Source organism: Notothenia rossii (genome assembly GCF_949606895.1).
Source record: "Notothenia rossii genome assembly, chromosome: 3".
NCBI classification, from domain to species: domain Eukaryota; kingdom Metazoa; phylum Chordata; class Actinopteri; order Perciformes; family Nototheniidae; genus Notothenia; species Notothenia rossii.
The window spans coordinates 17,805,428-17,830,235 of record NC_136901.1 but is presented as its reverse complement, the minus strand read 5'-3'; the positions used below and the strand labels follow the sequence as shown (position 1 = coordinate 17,830,235).

General features: G+C 41.6%; 1 protein-coding gene across 1 annotated transcript in view; it reads left to right on the top strand.

Annotated features, from left to right (window-relative positions):
* Positions 1 to 24,808, top strand: part of LOC307033787 (uncharacterized protein) — a 51,650-nt gene that overhangs the window by 11,032 nt on the left and 15,810 nt on the right. The window lies entirely within an intron of this gene.

The following is a 24,808-nucleotide window of genomic DNA, read 5'->3' as shown; positions in this document are numbered from 1 at the left end:
TAGCGATTCATTTCAGACAGTTTGAAACGCGAGGGCCGTGATTTGTACGTGATCTGCCCTCGCTCGGACCTTATTTCGGAAAAATTATGTATTGAAGTCAATGGAGAGAGAAATATAATTTTTCGATCCCGTTTGAATTGTGCCACGAATTACACATGATGCTTCTCAATTTGAAAGATAATTTTGCAAGTCAACAAAAAAAAAAATGTGTCGTAAAACTGTGAAGAAACACATTTTTTTTTTTTGTGTGAAACGCTTAATGAACTACATCTCTGGTCTCGCAGACTGTCACAACAACACACGTCACCAAGATGGCCGTCACTACTGTCTTGTCAAAACAGTGATTGGTTACCCTCACTATCACCACAATGAAACACGCCCAGAATAATGTCATGCAAAGCTGCCTGCCTGCCTTCCTTTGATTCTCTCTGAACTGCCTGACCTTTTTAATGTTTAATGTCAACCATTTGTGCAGATAGCATGAAGTAGAACAGATCGCCGGTGTTAATGTAGCGTTAGCATTTCTTCCCCGGGCTTACAGTTTTTCTCAATCGCTAAACCCACTATTTAGAATCAAAATTCCTTTCATCAAACCAACAGCACAGCCATCGAAACAGAAAACCATTTCTCTACAACAGTATACCATTTATCATTGATATCACACAAAATGCAGATGCTAAGCAGCGTTTTGCAAAACAGATCACACAATTCTCTAACTGAAGTTACAATTCTCTACACAAAGATCAAAAATCTGTTGTGTAACTCATGTCTACAAAACAACAAATAATCTTCTCACAGTGGATAACACTTCCTCATAAACTTAGACCATAGCTACACTAATTGACACTTGATGTGCAAAATATTAACACTTGTTATCAGTCAATCACCCCATTGAAAAAGGTAACTCCATGGAATGTACTGTATACCTTACAGTAATGATGTTACATTGAAAACATTTACATGATAGAATTTGCATGACTGTACTTAAAATATTTTTTTAAATGGTGCCGGTAAAGCTATAATAGTGTTGATATGACTTGCATAGGTCTTTGAGATGTTCATATGGGGAGGATTAGCTATAGCTGATACAACATTTTTACAGTCAATAATTGTGGTCTTTTCCTTTTTGCACATTGAGAAATGTTCTTTTTTGTATTGGGGTGAATTGAGTACTTCACTTCCATGTAAATGAATTGCTCACAGCTGACATCAATGAATTTCCTATAGTAATTGTAATTAGTGAGAATCCTATAAAAGACCTCCCTCACTTCAGTAAGATGTTTGTGTAAACAAAATGGCTGATCGAGTAGGTAGAGGAGCTCTGAGAGGAAGAAGGAACCCTGTTGTTCAGCGAGGAAGAGGGAGGGCTGATGTTCAGAGAGGAAGAGGGAGAGCTGATGTTCAGAGAGGAAGAGGGAGAGCTGATGTTCAGAGAGGAAGAGGGAACCCTCATGTTCAGAGAGGAAGAGGGAGGGCTGTACGTATGCGTGGTGGAAGAGTTGAAAGGGGACCAATGCGAACAGTAGTTTCGGACAACACCCGTGCAACTATTGTGGACCACGTCATAAACCATGGCATGTCCCTCAGTGAGGCTGGCCAAAGGGTTCAGCCCAATATACCGAGATCAACAGTGGCATCCATTATTAGGATCTTCAGGCACGAAAATAGGTAAGCTACTGTAACCCTTTTTTACAGCACTTCATGCATTTCTATTTTGATGTAGGTTTCGATCACTGTTTTTATATTACAGTACATAACATTCTCAAATATTTATTGATAGAACTGAAAGAGCACCCCGCTCTGGTGGCAGACGAAAGGCCTTTACTCCAGAACAAGAGTCTGCCATTGTTGATATGGTTGTGGCCAACAATGAAATCCGCTTAAGGGAGATTCAGGCCAGAATAATTGCAGACCAGGATGTCTTCAGTAACATTCAGTCTATAAGTGTTGCAACCATTGACCGGGTGTTAAAGAGGCAACACCTCAGAATGAAACAGATCTATAAGGTTCCTTTTGAACGCAACTCTGACCGTGTGAAGGAGTTAAGGCACCGGTATGTACAGGTAAGGACCTCAATCACACTGATGGCTTGCCTATATTTTTAGTATGTCTGACTGCTTACAGTAATGTAAAACGGTCCTCTGTTTGTTTCATTTTCTTTAGCGAATGATGGAGCTGGAAGGCAATGCATTACCACATGTTTTTGTATATGTGGATGAAGCAGGCTTCAACCTCTCCAAAGTGAGGAGACGTGGGAGGAACCTTATTGGGCAAAGAGCGACAGTCTTTGTTCCAGGCCAAAGGGGAGGAAACATAACATTGTGTGCGGCTATCTCGACACAAGGCGTCCTTGCTCACATCCCTTTAATGGGAGCATATAACACGCAACGTGTCCTTGCCTTCCTGGATGTCCTGTATGACGGACTTGTGCCACCAGAAGAGAGGGATCAAGTGAGGTCGGTTCACGTGGTCATATGGGACAATGTGGCATTCCACCACTCTCGTGACGTGAGGGCATGGTTTGAGGCTCATCCACACATGGCCATGGAGTTCCTCCCTCCATACTCCCCATTTCTAAACCCCATTGAGGAGTTCTTCTCTGCCTGGAGATGGAAGGTTTATGACCATCATCCTCATGACAGAATGCCCCTTTTGGACGCAATGAATGCTGGCTGTCGGGACATCTCTGCGGAATCCTGTCAAGGGTGGTGTCGACACGCAAGGAGATATTTCCCACGCTGCCTTGCAAGGGAAGACATACGCTGTGACGTAGATGAGGCTATGTGGCCAGACAGACGGCAAAGAGCAGATCAGTAAAGTTATATAGATCTCATTCTCTGCTTTACTGCTGATTTACATCATTTACCCATGTTATTTTTTTCCAGTGTATTGCTATTCGTCTTTTGTTTCTGTTACGGTGCTCTTCTGAAAATGAGACAATAAAAACAATGGCATAGTTACAGTAAGACTCTGTTTTTCCTATATGTAAGTTTGTTTCTCCCAACTTGTCAGTTTTCCGTTCAGTTTCCAATATCGATAGCTTGAGGTTTGTGTATTGATGATTGTAGTCAGTATTTAGTGTGCCACTTAGTAATGACTGTTCAAATAGTCTTCTCATGAGCTGACAAATGTTTGTTTTTGGAGAAGGTATCTGGTTTTGGAAGGGGTATTTTTAGTTTTGAGTGCCTTAGAGCACTTTGCAAGAAATGTATATTGTTATGGTAGAATGGGTTATTATGGTGACCGGAGTTTCAGTTATGAAAACACATTTGTCTCATTAGAGGACAATTTGTTCTGTTTCGATCGACTTATTCTTTTTTGTGACCAGTATTTTCAGTTTTGGTCATGTAAGTGCATTTTGCAAAAGATATTCAGAGTTATGGCAAGTGTGTTTCTGTTTAGATGGCTATGCTCTTGTTTTGAAGAAATGAATTTAGATTCTAAAAAGTGGGTTTAGCGATTGAGAAAAACTGTAAATGGTGTATTATAGAATGATCACACCGGTGTGACAGTACTCTTCAAAGGATTCAGGAAATATGACTACTACTCTTACTGTTGAACATTTTGGGTTACTTGATGTTACTTCATGTTAAGGCTAATACAAATGACAAGGCTAAGACTGTAATGCTATCTAATGTGCTTGCTACTAGCTAGGTAGCTAACTTGATCAAGCCAGCCACTCCTGGTCCTTTCATCAGACGGAAAGCGAAAGAACGAGCAAGACCCATTGCTGGTATTACAGCCTGGTACTAAGCACACAGGCATCTTGTTAAAGTTATCTTATCTTAGCTATCTCTTATATTTAGCGGAGGAAAACAATTGTGACATCAGTTATGACATCACTTACGTGACTCTGGGATTTGTAGTCTTTCTAGTTGCGTATTTTTCATAATCTTATATTTCAACAGTTTTACGACAAACTGACTTTTATGACATGGAAATTATTTTTTTAAGATTGAGAAACAATATGTGTAATTTGTGGCACAAATTAAACGGGATCAAAAGATACGTTTTCTCTCTCCATTGACTTCAATACATAATTTTTCCGAAATAAGGTCCCATGGAGCTCCCCCGGAAGGGGAGGGACTTTGCCACTCTATAGAGTCCAGTAGAGGGCGGAGCCTGTGAGAGATATAACCACAGTAACACACACTGCCACCAGAAGAACTGTTAATTTGCCTACTTAATATCACACGTCCTAAAAACAAACAAAAAAACATTGCACGTCCTGCGATGTGAATATCGCGCTTGCGCATATCGCGATTATCGTCATGAAACGAGCCTAATGGGTACTACCTTATCCTGCGAGCATTCTCCTACTGAGATTTCTATAGACGTAGCGGCCTTGGGGCAGGCCTACCTGGATGCGCGCGCATCTCACCGTACAAAAGGAGGCCTCGCCTCCTGACTATCATCCCTTTCTCTTCAGCGGCGGAAGTGAAATCCACTGAGTATTTGAGACGAGAAAGAGTATGGAGTCAATCCTCGAACACAGGACCTGCCCGAACCTGATCGCGGGGGCTGCGTAGGTGCTCCCCCCACCGCGGCCACCGAGGCCTGTAAGCCGCCTGAGACAGGGGTTTTACGGCCCGGTGCTCCGTCTTCCCGGAGCTGACTGGCGGGGGGAGGAAGTGGCCCGGCGGGGGGAGAGAGTCTCTCCGCCCGGGACGCAAGGGCGAATTCCCGCCTCCTCCCTGTTTAATGCACAGATCACAAGGTATTTTTCCAATAAAATTAAAGTTGATCTGTATCCAAGTCTAAGTGTCCTTTGTTTCCACAATGCTACACTTACACATAATGATGAGTGTACAAATTCCCCACTCGCCGCCCCAGCTGTAGCTCCTGTAAGGGAGGTGGCTAGTGGGCATGCGCAGATGAGAGTGATAAACCGCAGGAAGCGCTATCTTAGTGCTATGCGGGTACAGGGACATTATGGCCGCCGTATTACTGTCAGAGAACACACTACGCCTAGAGCAAAGACTCCAGTTAATGCAGGTTACCGTAGTGGTAAGGGCTGCATTATGGTGGAACCCGCACTCACACAAGAGCGTGCGGCGGTGTGTTCAGGGACCTCAGTAAATAACGAGAGAGAGCCAAAGTCTAAACCAAGGTTACTCTCCATCTAGTCTCAACCAATCATAAATGTATGGGCAACGCCCTGTGTAATCAAATGTATTGTTGCACGAGGTTCTGGGCTCTTTCCAGAAATAGACTGACCGATTCAACACATCCTCACTCCCAGGTTGGCCTATGTTGACGTTATGTCAAGTCCTTAGCATACATTTTCAACTTTCCGGAGATGTCCATAGGCTTCTATATAGCTCCCTAAACGTATGTTGTAGACGACTTGAGATCGCGAGCGAATGCTACCCGCAGATCCATTCTCACAGCGTCTATCAACCTTTTTCTAACTCAATATCAAGCCACACTTATTGTTTATACTTCTTTATTTTAATTGAATAATGTAGGACTTTTGTTGCCGTCAGTTATGGGGAGAGTAGGGGCTCAGAATACTGAAATCTGTATTGTTTCATCGTTTTTTCCTTTTAATTTTGTACTCTTTTCTAAACCTGTGGGGAACTTAGTTCAGGGTTCACCAAGGTTGACCAATGGGAAAGACGTTGTATTCATTTCCTGACCACCATTTGGCTGGAAGACTGGGATACACCCTGGATAGGTTACCTCAACATCACCGGGTGAACACTATAACAGATATTGAACATTTTTACTTTAATTCACCAAACTTGCATGTCTTTGCCCTATGGGAGAACACTGGTGCAGTGGTAGGAACTTCTGAGCAAGGACTCTACAGAAAGGACAAGAGATAAGATCCCAACATATACATTGCTTGTTTAGTTAAATGTTAACAGCGTGATTGTAAAGCGTATTCTGGATGAGTGATGTTAACCTAAAAAATGTTTGTTCATGTTCTAACATGTATTATTTCTGTTTCTTTTCAGATTGAGTGCACCGGCTGTACCAAATGGTACCACACAACATGTGTTGGGCAGCCCTCTATCTCACTGGACTATTACTGCAAAGCCTGCACTTTATAAACACACACACAAATACACATAAGCACAAACACACAAATTCCTTGTTTATGTTCACATGCAGTCCAGGCTGTTGTCATCGCACACTTAAAGCTGAAGTATTAGGTTTTCAAAGGCAACTTTTATACATTTAATTGTATACATACATACACACCTGTACACCCACTGTTATATCATTTGGAATGGAATCTAACATTGTTACGCCCCACAAAAATGGCCCTATGGAGCTAACAAAATTCCACCACTGACCCAAATATAACACGAAAGACACCTTTTAAAATCATCGAATCCATAGGATTTATTATAGACAACACATCAAATATTTCTCCTAGGATGAGAAGCAGAGACACAGCAGTCTCCACCCCAGAGGCTTTTCCCTTCTGCTGCTGCACTGGAGCTTTTAAGCACTTCCTTCTCCAGGTGCACCTCGTCTGAACCTCGTTACAGCAATGCAGCACACCTGGGTAGAGGAACCAACGGGAAAAAGAAATAGGGAATACATGCAGCCGTAACAAACATACTGTAAAGCTAGTTGAGTAGCACTTTAAATGTTTTGGCTTTATGAAACTTGATGTACTTATATGATTCTGTGTTACAGTATCACAGTATTGGAAGTCGCTTTGGATACAAGTGTCAGCTAAATGCAATGTCATATAATGACAATAAATGTTTTAATGTTGAAAAAACGTTTCCAATAAAGTAGTTTTTCCTTCTATAACAGTAATGTAAGTTGTGAAGCTGACAATTGAGCGGCCCGACCAAGCAAGGAGGCAGAGGCAGAACGTCCAAAATACAACCCGTGTGGGCATTTATTAAGTCATGAACACATGACACACCGCCTCAATCCTGCTATTTCTCCCTGACCACAGCCACAAGGATCTCACACACACTCCCTTTCTAACAGCAAAACCCCAGAGCCTAAATGCCCAACCCAATCAACCCAACAGGACACAGGTGAGGGGGGAGGAGACAACACAGGGCACCAGGTGCACACAATCAACGACAGACATGGGGAAAGGGAACACTTTTCAACAACAAAAAACCTAAACAACCCGTAACGGAGGCCGAGATCTATGAGCCCAGAGATCACCTCCGTGACATAGGTTAAAACAAATTTATGTAAAGTAAACTGACATTTGGGAACCAAAAAGTTAATGTTGCAACCTAGGCAGTTAAGCATTTGATAACATTGGGTGTTAATGCTGCAAGAGTGGGAAGGTTGACATAATTGCTTACACGTATAGGCTAGAACAGTGGTTCCCAACCGATCTGATCGGAGCAACTGTGACAAATAATCCAACTGAAACCGGCATGAACAATGACGTTTTAAAAATGCGCTTATACAGAAAAGCCTGGTTTGGACACTTTACGGGCAGAAGAAACATGTCTATTAAAGAAATAATTATACATTTCTGTCTTTTTATAGCTACCAGCTTGAATTAATATTCAAATTAATCAATTATTTTTTATATTTTTATTGTAATGTAGAGACAAGGCTTTTAGTGACAATCATGTATTGCTTTACAATACAATATGTAAATAAAAAATAAAAAAAAAGTCTAAATATGAAATTTGGGCTCAAATCATCTGAGGCCTGGCGCCCCCCCTGCAATCTTTGGCGCCCCCCAGATTGGGAACCACTGGGCTAGAAGGCATGATGGAACAAAGGAATTCTATGGATTACATTTGTTATTTTCAAAGCAATAACATGTGAAGTCTGCAAACATCTTCAATGGTAGGCTACTGTTTCACAAACAACCCAGTGCATAGTTATTCGTTTTATGTTGCTATATATTCAAATTGACAATTTACATTCAATAATAAAGACACATCTCTGATGCACAGTGTAGAGGTTTGTTGTGATGAGATGGATACAGGCAGTGCTTAATTTGTAAATCATAAGGTGCCGGAACGCAAAGTACATATGACAGCTCAGGGATGACGAGACGCGTACAGGTCCCGGAACGTATACAAAAAAGGTGCTGAAAACAACATGAAAATGTCCACTTGCAACGCTGTGGGACTTACAAGCCTCAATTTCAAATAGTATCCATGGTATAAATGTTATGACGATAATTTATAATTTTTTAGGCTAGTACGCACAACATAGGCAAATGCCCACATCACCACAGGTGGGACTTCAGTATACAGCCAGCAATTAATTTCTCAACAGGTTTAACGTGTAAAAAAAATATGTATTAGGCCTATTCAAAGATTGGCACGGCGGCCTATTAATAGACAGTATGTTTGCTCACCATATTTAGTTGTTTAAAACACCCCACATCACGAGCATGTCCGGATTGTCCTCTAGCTCTTTTTTTCTGCTTTTACTGCGTGTGTCTGTGGCAGTTCTGTGTCCTTTGGCCACCCAGGACCTCACGTACGGGACTGGATTGAATTTAGCCAGGGGGGGTCCAACAAGATTTAGGAAGAGTAAAGATGACATGGTAGATGTGAGCAAAGAGCTACGGTTGGGAGTGCAAATCAAGTTCATTTGAGAAAACCCGCGCTCACATTCAGCACTTGCAATGGGAATGCTGTTGACAGCAACAAGTAACTCCATCAGCTCATCGGGGGTGTCTTTACCATCTGAGTCCCTGTACGTTCTGTAGGCCCGTATGACTGCGCGCGGGTTGGCAATGTTGAAGCGCTGACACAGTGACTCGACCTCAGTCTCTCCATACAGCGCACCTGCGTCCTCGGGCCAGTATTGTGCGTAAAGCACCTTCAACTCCTCAATGAACTTGTTATATCCAGTTTTATCTGGCATCCGGCCTCCTTGAGATAACATACGGTCCTCCAAGTTCTTGGCCACAGTTAGAAAAAACTGACCTGTCGCTGGACGTCCCACACTCTTCTACGCTCAATGCGCTCTCCTCTCCTACTGAATCTTCCTGCTGTAAGCCAGCTGATGTCGCGGTTCCGCTCGCCTCTTGCTCCGGCTGTTGTACCGGGCTAGTTGATACCAGGGTACCCACCCGTTGCTGTTGGTGGTCCACCTGGCTGACGGTAGCTGACTCCTGTTCCGGCTGGCGGTGAACCTGACCCGCTGCCCGGGCTTGGCTAGCTGTCGGTTAGCTAGCTGGCTAGCTGTTGCGGCGCTAACCTCCTCCTGGTTTTGACCATCAACATGACCGCTGCAGCTGCCCTCGTCGCTGCTTGTGGAGGCTTTTCTGACTCGTTTTGAAGTGTCTATTACCTCTTCCTTCTTTTTGAAGAAAGACAGTAAATTTAACTGTCTTTTTGACATGCTTGCATTGAATCACCGTTTCTTCCTCTCTGCGACGTGCTCCTCATGTGGCGAATTTCAAAAGTGAAAGACGTTTGTCCGTTGGTCCAGCTTTTCAGTGCGTCAACACAGATCTCCGACTCTTTCAAATCTTAATCTTAATAAACGACATGAAATTCTTGGGATTTTTTCTGTAAATTAATATCTGCATATTTTATTTCATTTTAACCATTTTTTTTAAAAAAAATTTGTGAGAGGTACCGGATCTGCCCAAATAGGTGCCGGAACACAGGGTGGCCAAAATGAAGAGGTGCCGGATCCTGTTCCGGCAGGACCCGGCTCAAATTAACCACTGGATACAGGTATTTAATAAAAATATTGATCGCTTGAGAATGGCTGAGAAGTTGCATCACCATTTCTTCGGAGCGGATCACAGCTTGCCAAAGATGATCTCCAGGCTGCTTTCGGGCTGTGAGTAAACAACTTGTGTTTCACATAGAGGCGGTCTGAAGGTGTGGACAGCTATAAAAGCTACTATACATCACATTAAGAAAGATGTACAACTGAAACTCCGACAAAAATATATTGTTAAAATGATTTTATCAAAGTTTGCAATGTTTTGCACAGGCATCCCCAGAGTCACCTACTTCGTCATGCTCTAGTCGTCACTGTAAGCTTCACGATATCAGCCTCTCACCCACAACCTCACATACGCGTACTGAACGTGCATCAAAGTCTTCCTATTCAGTCAGATATACCAAAAGATGAATTTGAACGACAGGCGAAGCGATCAAGATGTTTCTTTCCTGGTGAGTCAACAATGGGTCCTCAAGGTATACGCCCCGATACATCTGTCGAAAATAATAGAATATCGCCAGTTGTTCGTCCCACAATTTGTTCGGTAACACCTGCACCATGTCTTTTTGTCCGGTCGGGTCTTGGAAGACCGGTGTAGGTACCATATGTGCACGGCCTACCTGATCAGCACGGGGTCTGTTACGCTTACTAATGACGTCACGCATTGGCTGTACGGCAACCCAAGAGGACATTTTACACTGCCAAATTCCGCAAAGAGTATTAAAAAAGTAACAATCAATAGTGAATGTATGTTAGTGGAACTGTGTCAGGAAAGTAAAGTGTTAATTAAGTAATGTTATTGAAGAACTGAAATGCATAAAATGTCAAGTTAATATGTAGCATATCCCTCCGAAATATGGTCGTATAATTTACTGATGATTTAGAATTGATTGAAACTCCAGACTCAACGTAAGAGCTTGTGCCCCTTCGGGGGGTGCTAACATTTAAAAATAAAGGCTTTACTTTCTCCGTCTTTATATGTAGAAGATATCAGATACCGTCATGTTGGTGGGGGTTATCACGACTCGACTACTGCAATAGCATCCTCTACGGCAGGGGTATTCAACTAAAATTCAACGAGGTCAAGTTAGAGAAAATCTCCCCATGCAAAGGTCCGGAACATCAAAATGTCTAAGAAGCTTTATGAATTAGTGTGATATATATTGAAGTAGCCTGTAGCTTTATCAACGTCTGCATGTACAGATGAAGCGATTCATTTCAGACAGTTTGAAACGCGAGGGCCGTGATTGGTACGTGATCTGCCCTCGCTCAAGGGAAAACCTCCAGCTTGACTTGAGACCGCCCCCGTGATAGATAAATGTAATTATAATGAAGCCAGCTGCAATGGATCATTGATCCACCAGGGGGTGCAGTGGGGTTCCACACTGGAGCTCATGTGAAATAAAGTCAGATACAGTATGCTGGATGTACAGCGGAACTTTGTTAAGATCCATATGTCACGGATATCATACTACTGTGCTAAATAAGAGACATTTAATCATTTACAAAACATCACCATGTTGTTATTTAACAAAATAATTGTGTTATTCGAAATAAACGAACGGGAGGAAATGCAGCCCGGCTCTCGATTTTTAATCCTAATTTAATCATCATCTTCACCACGATCATTTATGTTTATGTTCGCCGAATTGACATGAAATCACTGACACATATGAATATACTGTATTCAACTTCATTAAAACGTTATTAACGGGCCTAAACTCAGTAATTCACCAAAAATATGTATATTTTAATGGAGCTTCGTCGGTCGATCAGGATCCCAAAGCGTAGCGGAGGGATCCTCATCTGGATGAAGGGTGTTATTTTCCCCATAAGGAACAAGTCGCTGCAAATTATCCCGCTTATTACACGGCCACATTCTCAACAAAGTAACGACATGACTCCCAATATTAATTGAAATGCTTTTATGGATTTAGAAAATGTTTTTATTGATTTAAAAAATAGTTGTATTGATTTAAATTGACATGCATCCGCTAAGAAAAATAGTCCGTTGTTACCGTTTTTTCAACAGTCTGAATGAAACGGCAGCTCTCAGCTGTGTATTTACACAACTAATGGCCCATCAACCACAGCTCTCTCCCCCCTCCCCCCCTGATCTTTCTTCTCCAGCAGCTAAATTAACAGTAGGTTACTCTGAGTGACCATAGACTGTATGTGACAAGCTTACAGTTAGTGACGTAACAACACCATAAAAGCTGGTGGGTTGAAAGCAATACGGGAGGTAAAAATAACTAGAATAATTGTGATTTATTTATTGTGGCTTTTATGTTTTTAGGTATAAAATGTTATGTAATTCAGGCTTATAGTTCACCCTTCTCTAAAAGCCTTCAACAATGACAATATTCATAGTAATTTAATAAATCCTTCCAACACACATTGTAAAAAATAGCCTACTGTAAGTTAAGAAATCATTCCAATATGTACACCTTCTGATGTAAAAACAATAACATTATAAATAGTAACATAGCTGAACATGGTATTGCACATTTAGCTTTGAGTGTTACTGACCTGAGATGTTTTTATGACATGAATTAAGGTGACTGAGGCTTTTTAACATACAGGGATGCAAACTCATCAGGTATGAAAAAGGTGACAAGGATCCGAGCCCCCGGCTCCCCCACCCCACGGAATAACAGAGGATTTTAGCAGTCAGAACAACTAAAGCAGCAGTGTTAATAATAACAGAAACGCCAAAGAGTCACATCTAATAGAAATATATAAAAGCATTTATTTTAAATTGTGTAGCAGTCAGTTTATAATTTTGGCAGCACTGTTGAGCATTTTGAAAATGTATTTTCATGCCTCTGTGCAAGGCTTAGTCTTTCTATCTTTATAGCCACATGGTGTAAAGTAACTAAGTTCATAAACTCAACAAGGACTATACTTGGGCACAATTTTGAGATATTTGTACTTTATTTAAGTATTTCAATGTTTTGCTACTTTGTTCTTCTACTCCACTACAGTTCAGAGGTACATGGTGTACTTTGACTCCACTACATGTATTTAATACCTTTAGTTACTTTACAGATGTGGATGAATGATGTGAAATATAATCAAGTGTTAAATCAGACTTTAGTTCCACCTGGAGTAAATCCACAAGCTACCCTGCAGTATACAAAGTCATTCAAACTAGCTGCACCTTTAACAGCTTTGAGAACACTTTCATGATCAATCATTATAAAACATATCATATATATTATTCTGAAATGGACCAATCTGCACAATGACTACTTTTAATGTCGCTACTTTCACTATATTTTGATGATAATACTTTTTCTACTTTTACTTGAGGAACATTTTGAATGCAGGACTTTTACTGTAACAGAGTATTCCTACACTCTGGTACTTCTACTTTACTATAGTACAAGATCTGAGTACTTCTACTTTTACTCAATTACAAGACCTGAGTACTTCTACTTTTACTCAAGTACAAGACCTGAGTACTTCTACTTTTACTCTAGTACAAGACCTGAGTACTTCTACTTTTACTCAAGTACAAGACCTGAGTACTTCTACTTTTACTCAAGTACAAGACCTGAGTACTTCTACTTTTACTCAAGTACAAGACCTGAGTGCTTCTACTTTTACTCAAGTACAAGATTTGAGTACTTCTACTTTTACTCTAGTACAAGATCTGTGTGCTTCTACTTTTACTCAAGTACAAGCTTTGAGTACTTCTACTTTTACCCTTGTACAAGATCTGTGTGCTTCTACTTTTACTCAAGTACAAGATCTGAGTAATTCTACTTTTACTCAAGTACAATATATATATACTTATACCACCTCTGTTTATAGCCTATGAAAAAAACTATTAGAAATAGAAGGCTAAAGCTAACGTTAGCAGATAGTGACAATGTATGCTAGCTAGCTAGCTCAACGATTCCTTAAATAATATTGCCACAGAAAAACTTTTCAGTTCACATCACGCTCTGCCGCTCCGACAGGGAGCTCTGCTCTGAACACCTGAACGGCCCGTTCTAACAGCTGTTCACCAGCGGTCCAGTCTGTGCCACAGTGACTCCGGACGCACAGTTAATATTAACGAACGCACCCGTAGGTAATGTAGCTGCTGAAGCTAGACCATCATCTCGGAGCAGCAGAGCCTTATTAATCATCCATGAGCAGAGCCGACAGGCAGGAAGACTCGAGCACACAGCTCGTACTTCATTATAATATATAAAAAAAGAACACCATGCGTGTCATGATGGCACATAACAGCTCACGGCCGCAGATTACTCCGGGTCCCAGACCCCCCCATACCCTAAAAATATTTGTATTGCAGATCTACATGAATCACACAAACGACTTATTTTGGATTCAAAACGGCGAATTTCGCCGAAAGGTGACAAGTTTGCATCATTGAACATAGACAGAGCACAACTGAAACATAACATCTGAAACGATGTAACAACATAATACACTTGTGGGGATGCTTGGGATGTGAGGAGTGAGGGACACGGCTTAGAACGGGCGTGTCGCCTGGCAGGACAGGAGAGTGTGTGCACCAGTCTGCCTTGATCTATGAATTCATGTCCGTGACACTCACTGCTGCCAACAGCTGTTTTATAGAAGGAAATTCCTTCACTTCATGAAAGTGTTTTAACCACACACACCTCTACACACACATGACTGCTGTTATTTTCCCCATAAGGAACAAGTCGCTGCAAATTATCCCGCTTATTACACGGCCAAATTCTCAACAAAGTAACGACATGACTCCCAATATTAATTGAAATGCTTTTATGGATTTAGAAAATGTTTTTATTGATTTAAAAAAAAATTGTATGTATTGATTTAAAAAATAGTTGTATTGATTTAAATTTACATGCATCCGCTAAGAAAAATAGTCCGTTGTTACAGTTTTTTAAACAGTCTGAATGAAACGGCAGCTCTCAGCTGTGTATTTACACAACTAATGGCCCATCAACCACAGCTCTCTCCCCCCTCCCCCCTTGATCTTTCTTCTCCAGCAGCTAAATTAACGGTAGGTTACTCTGAGTGACAAGCTTACAGTTAGACACAACACTGTCATTGCAAGTGACCCTCAGTTAGTTGACTTTTATGTTCAACTGCTAAATTTGTTACTGATAAAAAAGGGCTTCTACTGTACCTAATTACCTTAACACTAGAACCGCCAGAGGTTTTTGTATAGGCCTACCTAAACCCGTCAAATCACGCAATTAGAATGCAATTTTTAACAACATAGGGTGCTACATAACACACTTTCAGGAAAAGTCACGGACTGGGAGACTTTAATATTTTATTGAAAAAAAGTTACATTGCACACACACAACACACATCACACAAATTGACCTGATTGGCGGTTCTAGTGTTAAATAAACTCACTAATTAATGAAACCAGTTCAATACGCATTATTCTTATTCTTATCATTCTTTATGAGCGCAGAAATTGTCTTAAAATCAGATCTGTTTTTTAAATCGTGCATATTTGTGTCACACAGATTAGAAATGTTGAGTTTCTGTAAATAACAGTTCTTGAAATAAATAATAGTTATTGTTCATTACAGTTTCTGCATATTTGTTTTATATTTGTGAATATGTCTGGGTGTTGCCATCTGTACTTTGCGGCGCTGCATTCTTAATTACGTTGCTATGGTTATGGCGGTGATGCCGGCGCGGTATTTGAAATGTTCATATTGATATTTTTTTTAACTCTCGCTGTGTAATAAAAAAATATGGCAAAACGAAAACAGCCAAGCGTCACAGCTTTTGGATTCACAAGCAAAGAAGCGAAGGAGTCTAAAAATGACAACGTGAACGGAAACAACTTTTAGTTGGCCGGCTGTAAGCGGCGTTAGGGTCGAGTTTGACAGCTCCACACCGAGGGAGAGGCATGCCGATGCGGAGCCTGAAGAGGCTTCAACAACGGCCACATCCGCCGGCATAGTGACACCGTCTGTATTAGTAGAAGAGTGTTTTTTATAGCAATTGATCGCATCCGCGCTGCTGCGCCAGTCAACAGAGCGTGCGTGTGACATATTTAGTAGCAGGATGTGCTCCGAAAAATAGGGCTCCCCGAAAGCAAATGGGTAATTCGAAAACTGACAGAGCTCCCTTTATACAAATCAAACTGTAGAAGGTGTGAAAGCACCTATTGTTTTAAATAATGGTCGGAATGTGACCTGTGAGTCTTCTGAATTACCGTGGGACAGCACATTCTAAACTAAAATGTTCAATCAATAAAGTAACATCTTATCTTATCTTAATAATATCTTCATATTAATAATAATAATAAATCATACAGTATGTGTCCGAAAGGGAGCAGGAGGAAGCAAACACAAAAATATACTGCATATTAAAGCAAACGATTGTAAAGGTTAAAGTATGAGCATAACAAATAAAGAAGTGTAATGTAAACATTTACATTATGATTATTTAATATATAAAGACTATATATTATTGAATTACAAGATTAGATATACTTTAGTTGATCTAAAATATTGATGTGTTCAAATGCTCTTCAAAACACAACTGAAAGTCCATGAAACTTGTCTTTCTGTATTTGTGAATGAAGCGCCATCTCCTGGTTAAAACCTGAAATTGAAAATCTGGCAACGCCCTCTTGGAAAATAGTGGGAGGGTTTAACATTCCTCTATACTGGTCTTTGGCAGGTCGTAGGCAGGAAGCTGTAAGCTGGAGTCCGAAATTCAGTGCTACATCTGTAATCAACAACTGACTGCCAATCAAATAAAAAAAGTACAATTCATAAATAACAATATTTATTGTCAATTAACATTGAACTCTACAGATATACAGTAAATACTGTGGATATGTGTAATGTTCCTCTCGGGCTGCATTTAAAAATAAAATAGAGAAAATAAATAAAATAGCTTTTGAAAATATGTGCATCTTAAAAGTATTTAATTTTAGATAAATAAAATAAAGTGTAGCAGCAGCTTGAGTTTCCCTTTTCCTTCTTAACCGTTTCACATCATGACTTAACAGTTTCAGACGATTATAGAACAATATCAGTATTTACACATCATAACAATTGAACAGTTTTAAAGTTTTTCTTTCTTTCCCTATTATATTGCAGTCCATCACTCAGTGCGAGAATTGAGCTCGAGCTTGTCCTGCCAGGAGTTTAGATCTGGGCTGAAATGGTGTCAGGGCCATTCTCATACACATGCAGGTGCTCATTGGTTAGCCTCGGTTAGCCTGCCCTGGAACGATATTTAGTTTTTGTGACCTCAGTTCTGACTTGAGAGGGAATGTTTGGTCAAACACTTTGTGTTTTGGCACTTTTAATGAGCGCCATGGTCTCTGAACAAATGAGACTGTTAAGCTTGGGTGCACATGAATCGCGTATGAACAATAAGTAAATCAGACTCGGTATTCTCTTCAGCATGTCTCCGGTAAGTTTATTCACAGACTGACAACAGTCAACGTAGTGACGTCACATTAGGACGTACCTTCATACAAGAACAGAATAACAGTGCGACTGCTACCGTAGTACACAGACTAAGGGCGTCATCAAATAATAATACTTAACACCCCCACTCGCTCTTAGCTTACTGGGTTACCTGAGAACAAAACAAAATAAGGCTTCTTTTTCTTTTACCTTAACTATGTTAACTCTTTGCCCTTCTAGGTGCCAAACATATCCTGAGCAAACCTCTTTAGCTTTATTTTGGTGGCTGGTTTTGTCATCACATCAGCGATCATTTGCTCAGTAGGACAGTATTCCAAAATTACCTTTCCACTATTTACAGTCTCCCTTATGAAATGGTACTTAATATCAATGTGCTTGCACCTTTGCCTGTTTACTGGGTTTCTGGCTAGTGCTATAGTACCTTGGTTGTCTTCGTACACCTTTGTTTGTGCATATTTGTATTTGTCTATACCTCTGAGTAATTGTTCTAAGTAGATGTATTCCTGTATGGCTGATGCTAAGGCCATGTACTCTGCCTCGCAGGTAGATAGTGCAACCGTAGGTTGTTTCCTTGCCTTCCATGAGATCAAGGAGCTTCCTTCACTGAGACTGGCACAATATCCTGATGTACTACGTCTGTCTGTTACGTCTGATGCCCAGTCAGCATCACTGTACACTCTCAGACCTAGTCTATCTGTGTCATTTCTCTTAAAGCATAACCCCTGTTCTGCTGTACCTTTAAGGTATCTGAACACATGTTTTACTGTGTTCCAGTGCTCTTCAGTTGGTTCAGCAAAGTGCTGAGATAGTTTACTGACCACAAAACATATATCTGGTCGAGTGCATGTGGACAAGTAGATTAAACTTCCTACTGCCTCCCTGTACTTTCTTGGCTCTTTAATGTTTTCAGCGTCTGCTGTGTATTCTAGTTTTGGCTCACATGGTGTGTCTCTGGACTTGCAATCCTGCATTTCAAATCTCTCCAGTATTTTGCTCACATATCTCTTTTGAGACATTTTGACTTGACCTTCTGTTTGCTCAAAAACTATACCTAAGAAATATTTCAACTTTCCCAGGTTTTTCATTTTGAACCTTTCAGTGAGCATCCCCTTTACACTTTCCAATACACCCTCGTTGCTGGCTGCTATAATGAGATCGTCAACCCATATTATTAGGATTACCTTTTCGCTGTGCTTTTCTCTTGTATACACACAGTGATCAGCGGGGTTTTGTACAAAACCATTTTCAGTCAAACATGTATGTAACATAGCATTCCAGTTTCTGCCTGACTGCTTTAAACCATAGAGAGATTTGTGCAACTTGCATACTAACTCTTCACCTGTTTTTGACTGTTTCTCATAACCTTCTGGTTGTGTCATATATATTTCACAATCAATGGGTGCATGTAAATAGGCTGTTTTAACATCCATTTGGTGTAAGATTAAGTTCTCCTGTGCTGTCTTTTGCATGAGTACTCTTACACTTGTCATATCAGCTGTGGGTGAGAATGTCTCATCATAGTCGATTCCTGGTTTCTGACTGTAGCCTTTAGCTACAAATCGCGCCTTGTACTTGTCTGACCCATCAATGTCACTCTTGAGTGCGTAGACCCATCTACCCCCCACTGCCCGTTTGCCTGGTGGCAATTGGGTGAGGTTGAAGGTCTCGTTCTCCTCCAGTGATCTCATCTCCTCGTTCATGGCATTTTTCCACTGCCTTGATTTGGGTGACGCTATGGCGTCCTGGAAGGTTTGAGGAATGTCGCATACTGCTCTGTAACAAAAATCCATGCATGTTTGCAGTTTGTCCTCCGTATCGTCAGTCTCAAACTCCTGTAGGTGAGCTGGTCTCCTCCTGGTTCTGGGTGGGTTTTTTCTGTTTGGAGTCTCGGTGACTTTACCCGGCTGTGTACGTTCAGTCTGTTCAGGTAAAGTCCCAGAAGCACCACTTTGAGTATCGTGACCTGGCACATTTCCCACATCACATTCATCAACAACATTTTCATCGCTGTCCTTGACCCTGGGATGTACATCACTATCACCATATTCATTGTATGACTCTGGTGTTTGTGTTTCCTTTTCTTTATCCCCCTTTGTTGTGAATTTTACCAATCTGTGCTTTTGGACCCTCTCTGTGTCTGGATAATACACCAGGTAAGCTGGGCTATTTTTATCATAGCCTATGAAAACACCTTGCTCGCACCTAGGGTCGAGCTTTCCCTTCTCTTGTTTGTAAGCAAAACACACTGACCCAAATTTCTGAAGTTTGGATATATTTGGTTCTTTGCCTGTGAACAGCTCGTATGGCGTTTTCTTTGTGCGCCTACTGTAACACCTGTTCCTTACATAAGCTGCTGTCTGTATGGCGTAGTTCCATAGTTTATTTGGTAACTTGCTTTCTATCAGTAAGCATCTGCCCATATCATAGAGAGTTCGCCAACCTCTCTCTGCTGTACCATTTTGGTGGGGTGAATAGGGTGCAGACGTCTCGTGTCTAATCCTATTTTTGGTTAACAGTGCCTGGAAGTCTCGGCTTGTAAACTCAGTGCCGTTATCTGAACGGATACACTTAACTTCTCCGTAAGGTGCTATGTCTGCTAAGAACCTTTCTGTGGCCTGCACTGTATCACTCTTGGACCTTAGAAAATACACAAAAATAGTACCAGAGTAGTCGTCTGTAAAAGACTGTGTATATCTGTGCCCTTCTATGCTTGGTGTTGACATGGGACCGGCTAAGTCTGTGTGGACTAGTTCTAAGGGCATCTTAGCCTTTTTGTCTGGCTCCCTATTTCTCGTTTGGGTGAACTTGCCCTGTGTACACACTTCACACAACTGAGCTGGTTTGACTGCACTTCCTCTTATCTCCATGCCTTTCACTACACCTTGTACATTTTGTACATCTTCGTAATTGCAATGACCCAAAATTTCATGCCAAGTTTGCATGTCGTGACACCCTTTACATTGGTCAACATTCCCCTCAACAGTTGGTAAGTAATACAAATTTACACTTTCATGGATGTCAAACCTGCTGCCGTCTTTGGTAACCATGTGACTGTCCCCTTTCTTGAAGGTGATTGTCGCCCCTCCGTTTGTTGCTCTTGCCACCGAAAAGATGTCATGTGGGTATGAGGGCATGTACAGTGCATCCCGTAGCTGTGCTCTGTGTTGTCGTCCGGCGTCGTCTAATTGACATATCACCTCCGTTCCTCTTCTCTGTGCTGTTCCATTGCACTTGGTCCCGTCAGCTAACTCCACTGAATGAGACTCGGGCTGGAATGAATCGTCGAAGCTTTTAAACTTTCCGATGTCGTTCACGATGTGGGATGTCGCTCCTGCGTCCACCATGATGCCTTTCATCTTCACGTTGTCTGGTGGTTTCCCGCTCTTTGTGTGCTTGGCCTTGAAGAGACGGGCTTGGTCGCCATTCTGTTCCTCTGCGACTTTTCTGGCACCATCTTCTCCCCCCTTTTTCTTACAGAGTGATTCATCGTGTGTATTCCTTTTGCAGTAACCGCACCACACTTTTCGAAAACATTTTCTTGATATGTGTCCTTTTATTCCACACTTGTAGCACGTCACATTGGCATCTTCATCTCTTCTGTTGCTAGCGTGCGTCTTGGTGCCTCGGCCTTGCCTTGCACATGTTTTCATCACATTATCTGTGGATTCTGCTGTGTTCATTTTCTCCGACTCTTCATAGACCCTTAATCTTCTTCTAAAGTCTGTGAACGTAACGTTATCTTCGTTCTGTGTTACATGGACGGCGAATGGCTTGAAGGAGTCTGGTAACCCATTTAGTATCATGGCTATGGTCAGTCCATCACTCATGGTCTCGCCTGCATCTCTCAGGGCTGTAATCACGTTCTCTGCCCTTATCATGTAGTCGGTAACACTCTCGTTGTCTGTCATGTGCAGCCTCGTTAACGACGTGTATAAGTTTATTATCCTCGGCTTGCTTTTCCCTGAATAATGTTCTTTCAGTATTTTCAGAGCCTTCCTGCCGTCATCTGCGGCCTCATGTCTTATTAGCGACAGGCTCTTATCATCTATCAGCCTTATTAGCTCAGCATAGCAATCAGCATTCTTCCTTCTATCTGCATCTAGCTGTTCTTGATCAGCACCGGTGGGCTCATGTAAGATAGTCTCTTTTAGCCTCAGAGTATGTAAGCAGCCTAGGAATCTTGTTTCCCAAAGGTCATACTTATCTTCACATCCTTTGAATAAGAGCTGCGGTGCCAGGAGACCTGTTGCTCTGCTTGCCATTTTTGCGCGCCAACTTTACCGCGAGGGCTACTAGCTTGCTAATATACTTCACTTGCTAAGCTAGCTTGTTAGCTTAATTGGCTAACGCGTAATACGTCGCGTAACACTTCTTCCGATAATCTAACTCACTTATCTCCAAGTCGGTTTGTGTCCAACTCTGCCTGGGCCCATAACCTGTTAAGCTTGGGTGCACATGAATCGCGTATGAACAATAAGTAAATCAGACTCGGTATTCTCTTCAGCATGTCTCCGGTAAGTTTATTCACAGACTGACAACAGTCAACGTAGTGACGTCACATTAGGACGTACCTTCATACAAGAACAGAATAACAGTGCGACTGCTACCGTAGTACACAGACTAAGGGCGTCATCAAATAATAATACTTAACAGAGACACACTGGTTCTGTGCTCCCAGTGGGCAGGATGAACATGAATGAGTCCGTCCGCTCAGGGTTAAAAGCGTTGTTCTCAATGTCCACTTTCCTCTTCTTGGAGAGCGCCATGTGTAATTATTTGTCTCTCCCTGTCTGCCGCTAACACACCTGTTCACACTCCACTCCGTCTTCTCTCCCTGTATCGCTAATTATTCTCTTCACTCACTTTCCTCTCCGCTTCTCTCTGCCGCGCTCTCCTCTCTTCTTCTGTGCTTCTCTGCCTGTATCGCTCACTTGTCTCTTTCGCCCCCTGTCGGCAACGGTTAAAATAGAATCGCCTGTCAAAATTGAAATCCCTTATTAATGTATTGATTATAGGTCCGTATAGGTCGCCGTCTGGGTCCGGATCCGGACCGCGGTCCGCCTGTTGCCGACCCCCCCCCTACCTCACATACCTGCTGCACCACCACACCCCTTCCCGTTGCCTCCACTCATCAGAAGCCAACCTCCTATCCATCCCCACCCGCATCAATCACCGGACCTGGGGGGACAGAGCCTTCTCCATCGCTGCCCCCTCCCTCTGGAACTCACTCCAACCTGATCTCACCAGAATGCGTGATTCCACCACGACTCCTTAACACCGCATTGCGTGGTGGAGTCACGAACTTTGCTACATTTACGTGTCTGCACCACTCAAACAACACCAATGTAAGTGAATGAGGCTGCTTTGTCGTGGTGCACACACGCATTTCTACAACGTCCTGCAGTGGTAACTCACGGGAGGCTTCTTTTATTTTATTTGTATTCATATTAATTTGTATTTTTCGTCAGAATGTATTATGGCAACCCTGTCTCCTAAAAATGACGGACCCACAGAACTAAACTGCATTCTCAATTACATTCAGCTAGAAACGTATTTTCTCCCACGTTACGTTCGTATCTCAAATGTGTTTATTTTCTACATATCTTATTGTCTTGCTTATGATCATGATAATAATCATTTATAAATATAATTTTAAAGCACACATTTTAAATCAGTAGGCAAGGCTGTAATTTCGCCAGCTGTTACTCTCATGAGCGAGGCAGAAAATAATAGTTTTAACAGGCCAAAAGGCTGCCGTGTTGTTTATTGCAGCTCAAACATTAAAACAAATCCAGAGTTACGTGTTTCTGCACATCCTCTAAGAAGAAAGGACAGTAACAGAAGATCTCTGTGACGCCAGATGTGGTGTTGTTAATGCGATATCATATCCGAAAAAAAAATCAGTTTAGGATTGCCGAAGACACTACACTACCCATAATCCCCAGCTATCGTTTGGGACTACAGTCCCGTTGACAAACCCCGTGATTAATCTTCAAGCTCTAGGATTTGGATGTTGGAGTGGCAGTGCGCCAAGGTTACGCCGAGCGTCAAGCTCTTTGAAATGGAACGAAACCAAGGCAGACTACTCAAAACTGGACTCGAACGCCCACCCAGAACTACACATGCTGGCTATTGTGTTTCGCAACATGTTCTCTATAGCACGTCTCTACTGGGAATTGCAGTTTTAAAAAGACGTTTTTCCCAAAATTAGAAGTTTACAGTATTAAACTGTGTACAGCCCTGGAGGTCTAGCCGATAGGAAACAAACGAAAATAAAAACAAACAAATAAAAAGATAAAACACTGGCATGTAATTTACGTTAGAATAAATAGAATGGTTTTGAATAATATATGAGAGTAAAATCTACGTCACTTTACAGCCCCACCCACTTTTGGGGAAACCAACGCTGTCATTTGAACGGCGGTCAAGCCCGAAGCCACAGAGATCTTCTGTTACTGTCCTTTTTTCTTAGAGGAAGTACAGAAACACGTAACTCTGGATTTGTTTTCATGTTTGAGGTGCAATAAACGACACAGCAGCTTTTTGGCCTGTTAAAACTATTATTTTCTGCCTCGCTCATGAGAGTAACAGCTGGAGAAATTACAGCCTCGCCTACTGATTTAAAATGTGTGCTCTAAAATGATATTTATAAATGACTATTATCATTATTATAAGCAAGACAATAAATGGCAAAGATATGTAGAAAATAAACGTCTTTAAGATACGTTCATAAGAAACGTAACGTGGGAGAAAATGCGTTTCTAGCTAAACGTAATTGAGAATGCAGTTTAGTGCTGTGGGAACGTCCTTTTTAGGAGACAGGGTTGCCATAATACATTCTGACGAAACATACAAATTATTATGAATACAAATAAAATAAAAGAAGCCTCCCGTGAGTTACTACAAGCTATAAAGTAGATTTGAAAAATGTTTTATATAATAAAAAGCTCACTGCAGGACGTTGTAGAAATGCGTGTGTGCACCACGACAAAAGGAGCCTCATTCACTTTACATTGGGGTTGTTTGAGTGGTGCAGACACATAAATATAGCAGAGTTCGTGACTCCACCACGCAATGCGGTGTTAAGGAGTCGTGGTGGAGTCACGCATTCTGGTGAGATCAGGTTGGACTCGGAATACTGAAATCTGTATTTTTAAAATCTTTTTTTCCTTCTAATTTTGTATTATTTGGTGCAGGCACGAAACATACAACCAATAGAAATACATTGCTTAAAATCGTGAACACAAATCAATAGATTACATTTCGTGACTACTGTATAACACGAAATGCCGTGAGACTGGGTTGTCTTTTATGTTTCATATTTGCACCACCTTACACCAAAGCAGATTCCTTGTATGTGTAAACGTAACTGGCCATAAACTGGATTCAGATGTTACATCATTACGAACACAAGAAGTGGATGTCTTCGTTCAGGAGAATTCAGATGAAGAGGATGCTGATGGTTAAAAGTGCTGCGATTGACAGATGGGCTTGTGTGGGACGTGGGGCGACGCATGGTCATGACAGTGGCGCAGTTATCAATCACCGGCTGCTCTATTAATTTTATCAAGGCCCCGGTGCCCGCTAATATTAAATGACGCGCTGGTCAGTCCGATGGCGTCCCTGAGGAGGCAACATGGCCGACCGCCGCTTTTGAAATGCAAATCAGGCTTTAACCTTTAACAGAAATTATCTTTCTGCCTTCAAGTCAGGTGCTTTCGTTTTGCTCCCTTCCCCCTGCTTCCTTCACACCT